At 26.3% G+C, this 5,363-nt stretch overlaps 1 pseudogene; it reads right to left on the bottom strand.

Annotated features, from left to right (window-relative positions):
* Positions 1 to 1,776: 1,776 nt before the first annotated feature.
* LOC108694963 lies at positions 1,777 to 3,522 on the bottom strand (annotated as a pseudogene).
* Positions 3,523 to 5,363: the final 1,841 nt, after the last annotated feature.

Below are 5,363 nucleotides of genomic sequence, written 5' to 3'. Positions count from 1 at the left end.
AATGTATGTATATAAAATATATATACATAAGTGACAAGAATCTCAATATTATGTCACAAATTTATAAAGAATGTTATTCATAAAAAGAGAAAGAGATAGAATTATATATATAAATATGTAAATATAAAATTTGCACATATATTAAATGTATATTCGCGTTTATAGGAGTTTTTTTTAATAAAGCTTTTTTATATCTGTTCTTTATTGAACAATAGTCGCGTGAACAAGTTGCAGTTGAATAGTGTAGCAATATAATATTAAGTAATATATTTTTGAACATTTTATCTTAAAGATAAAAGTTTTATATAATTTACTATATATAATTTACTATATATTGATTGCTACTGTGCGATTATTATCCAGTATAAAACGGGTATAATGTTAAATCTAAGATATAGTTACATTAATGCGTTTTGAAAACACATTCTGTTGTAATATAAGCGAAACTTAATGACAGTCACAAAATATTATACATATTAGTATTAATATTGGACCAATTTTATAATCAAATCTGTTTGTATAATGATTATCGTTTTTGAATAAGACAATAATTTTGTTAATGTTTTTCTCTCTTATACTATCTAATTCGTATTAACAAAATGTGTAAAATAAAAAAATGTTATGTTATGAATTGTAAGCTTTAAGGATGCATATGATTTTATAAGTTTTAGTAAATGGTGCCATTGCGCTTTTTAGAATCAATCTATGATATAGCTTTTGCACAAAGAGATTGCAAGAAATTTTTTTATAAGATGGCAATATAGTGCTATATAATCTATTTTTACTATTTCTTTGTGTGGCGCAGCTATTTAATTGACAAAATAATCCCTAAGATAATCTATCTAAATAATGAATCAAAGAGATGAATAATCATTAAGTTAATCGTTAAACTTGCTTGATATTTAGGTTATATAGAAGTTTTTTAAAAATATGAGAATGTATTGATTTATTGAATTACGCTTTATTAAGTCTGAAAACATTTTTAATTTTGACATTTAAAAATATATCTTTCGGATTTGTTTCAGAAAGTTGTTTGTTGTATGATTTAAATTATAGTTTAATATATAACGATGAAACAAAACAAAAAGAGAAAAAGAAAGAGAAAATGAGAAAAGAGAAAGCGGGAAAAAAATATACTGCCCAGTTGAAAATCTGTGAGTGAAAGTTTAACCAACGCTTTATGAAAACATATCTATGTAGAAATTTATTTAAAATAAATTACCAATAGGTCCCTAAAGTATCTTTGCCTCATTAAACATTGATGTACAATGCTTTCTTAGCGTTCAACAATCTAACAGATACATATTCGTAAATAAAATAAAAAACTCAAATATTAATATATTAAAGCGTAGATATTTGCCTCATTTTAATCGCAAAGAATGCAATTCCAGAAAGATAGTCTTATATCTACATCTCAATGATGAGAAATTACGATAGTATAATATTTAGGTACAACAATGAGGTCGAAAATAGAAAAAGACCGAAATACATTCTAATCAAATTAAAGTGCATTAGACAATTTACATAAGTACGTAAGTTATAGTATGTTAGTGTTCACCGGAATAAATGTATATTCTCTATATAACATGTGTCCTCAAAATAATTTTCTAATTCTAATAAATTACGTTTTAAAAGTGCTAAAACTGTTGATCTCGATATCGAAATAATTCATAACTCTATTTCAGTTATTCATCTGCATCGTATATTTCGAATATATCTTTAAATTATTTCTTACTACTAAGATAAACAAGCGAATGTAACAAATGAATGTCATAATTATGTACTATGATTATCATGTTTTGCTGCAATAAACATATATCAATGCGATTACTCTCATATTTTTTTCTAGCTGTAATAATTTTCTGATGAGATATTCGAAAGAGATAGAAGTTACGAAACTGTACAGATTATCAAGTGTTTTATTATATGATTCTCATGGAATATGTATGTACAATAAAAATGAAAAAAAATACACAATATGCTGCAACGTTTCCAGAAAAAAATCAATGAATGCAAAAAAATCAATTATTATTGATGTCAATTTATTTACAATTTCAGCTATCTCGATAAAAACTTACAAATTAGACAAAATTCAGATATATATATAATTCAATAATAGCTATATATAAATTAGCTTCAATAATTGGCGTTCATTTAAAAAAAAAACATACATTTTGTATTTAAATACTGATAAAAAGAAACTAAGATCATTTTTTTCATTTTCTAATTTGTATCTACTTAATACGTTATACGAATCAGCAAAATTAAGTAATAGTTTAATTTTGCTTAGTGTCAATCTTTATAATGTCAATAAGTGAAAAATTTTATAGAAACTACAGATTATTTAGCACAAAAAATAAAGATATTATATATTCGCTTTTGAAGTACATTTAATATTCTCACCACATATATAGTTTGTCAAATCTGTCGCACATTTTTTACATGCCAAAAAATGATAGCATAGCATAAATAAGATTTGTCGTTTTTTACTACAACAAATTCTCCATAATTTTATATTCTGCATAATCTTATCAGTCTGTATTTGAACAGATTGTTCTTTGTTGCTGGCTTCATCTGATACACCACTTGCTTATATATTAGATAAATTAGATTTTCTTTTTTTAGCATTAATTGAGAGCTTCCACTAGCATAATATTCCCATTATCAGTTTTCTCTTTCATTGTATCAATTACAGAAATGGGAGTTTTTTCTAAAAAATAAAACGATTTGGAACTGATTATTGCGTTCAGCACAATTTCATAATTAAAATTATATTTCATAATTTTATGAATAGAATAAAATAAATGTTAATTAAAAACATACAAATTGCATAATTCCAATAATAATACATATATTTTATTAAATTTGCTTATTACTTTGATATACGTTATCTTAGTAGCGTTGTTTATAAATTCCGCTCCTTTAGTAAAACTAGATAAAGACAGTAGTGGAATCATTTGGCACGTTTTACTTTTATCATCGTTCAGCTCCAGATTCTTTAATTGTCCACCGTAGTAATAGCACTATTTTATCGCCATTTCCCGAATAATAGAATCCAGCAGTTGCTAGTTTTTCAGCTTATGACCTTGCTTTAGGTCATCTATCATACGATGCTTCGGTATTGAAGCTCTTGGTACAGAAACTGTTTCAGCCAATAATTCATTCTTTCTTCTGTTTCTTCATAGTTTGCACGAAACTCCTGATTGTAGAATCATAATGACATTCGTCTATTCCTTAAAGGCTAGATGCCGGAATTGTGCTAGAATTCGTACTGATCGGTACGATTTCCGCATGAAATATTATTAACAAAATCGCATTTTCTAGAATTCAGTTTATGCTTAACGAATAGTCTTCTGGTTTCCATTTAATTAATTCAATTTCACACATGAAATATTTTACTTTGTCGCTTTCGTCCGTATAATAAAATCCCCCCGCCGCGAATTCTTCTGGCTTTATTCATAAATATGAGTTTTTGAAGCTATCCAAACGGACAAACTCAAATCGATCTTTAATGGTAGTCATCTTTATAGTATTAGATATGTAAAAATCAAAACTTCAGCTGTAATGAAAAAAAATATATCATTATAGAATTTATAGAATTTATTATGTTAATATTTCTCCCCTTTCTCCCTCGTCCTTCTCTCTCTTTCATTTTTTTGTAAAAGAAAATGTGTAGAAGAAAATGTTATGCCCATACACGTAGTCTGTCATAACGGCAATATGTTTAACATATTAAAATTGTTTTTCCCCAAAAAAAAAAACCATTTCACATCAATTATAAATTTGATTTGATTTGGCTGTAATACTTTCAAGTATAATATCTATATTAAAGTTTTATTAATATTATTATTGAATGTTTTTAAAATATTTTTTTAAAGATGCACGAGCATCGCAAACTCGGCGACTGTGATGAGCGGCAAAGAGGACTTTGAAATAAAAAGTTCGAAATTCTCTTTTTTTTTTCTACACTGTTTAATGTACAATCACATTTATATTATAATTTATATAATTTATATATACGAAAAACGTAATTACGCTATTTACATATGATTATATATTTGAATTGTAGCAAATAAATTATTCACGTCGGCATATAAGCACGATTGTCAGCTAATTGAGATGAGGTCAGTGATCTGTTTAATTGTGATAGGTTGCGAACAAAAGATTTCAAGTATGGATGCGCGCTTTCTTTTATAGGAATTAATGTTTCTAGTCTCGATCTTTCGTAGGTTAAAATGTCAAATCAATTATTATGACGACAATGTTTTTTCATTAGTCTTTTCGTTAGAATAACAATTGATCGTCTCCTCTGTTTTGTAAATTTAAATATATTTCGATTGTTTTTATCGATATGTAAACTTCCATTTAATTGTCACATCATTTAATTTGTGCGTGCGTGCGTGCGTGTGTGTGAGTTCGTCTATTAACTAATAATTTACTTATTCTGATATACTCTGTCTGCTTTCATGAACTATCACACTCTTTCTGAATTCTTCTATTTCGAGTGATAACATAAAATTAAGGACTTTTGCATTTTTAACTCTTTAGCGAATAAAGATTGTTTTAAGGGAGGAAATACCTTTACTACAATAACTTTAAAAGAATGTACTTTTTTTGCATAAAATGTTAGTATATATGAAGAATATATTGACAAAATTTTATATCGAATTTCGAAGAATTGGCGGAGTTATTATCTATGTACGTAACTAGAGCATGCCATATAGTACGCTCGGAACAAAAAGATTCGCCTATTGTAATTCTATATTGTATTATATTCTATGTGTCTTCTCATAATCGCTTCTCCGATATTATTCTGTTCAAGTAATTGACCAAATGTTTTGGAGAATGTCAATTCAACTTCAAAGATGTTTTAGTCACACGCAGAATGCGAATGAAATCATATAGTTTTTATCTTTTAAAACTTTGAACGCGTTTTTCTCAAAACGTTATTTTTAAAATTGGCGTATAAGATAGCTTAAAAATTATTTAATCGATCCTCTTCAAATTATAGTTACAACTAAACTATAATTACCTTCTATGTGAACCTAAATGTTTATGAAAATTATTTTTAAAAAATATTTTTTATTGTAAAATTCAATGAAAATTTCATGAAAAATTCACATCTTTTTTCAAACCTGCGACATTTCTTCAATTTTTATTTTTTTTCACTTTTTTTAAGTTCACATAGAGCCTATATAACTTATTAACTTAAAAAAATTTGTTCTGTTTTCGGATCAATATAACTGGAGCTATGTGTCAGCAAATCACATCGCCACTTCTGTTATTTCCGGCGATACAGTTTCAGTATTTTTAAATATTTTATAAAAAAAATATATTTATATACTCAAAAAATAGACAAAAGA

This window comes from Atta colombica, unplaced genomic scaffold, assembly GCF_001594045.1.
Source record: "Atta colombica isolate Treedump-2 unplaced genomic scaffold, Acol1.0 scaffold126, whole genome shotgun sequence".
NCBI classification, from domain to species: Eukaryota; Metazoa; Arthropoda; class Insecta; order Hymenoptera; family Formicidae; genus Atta; species Atta colombica.
This window is presented reverse-complemented; position numbering and strand designations above follow the sequence as displayed.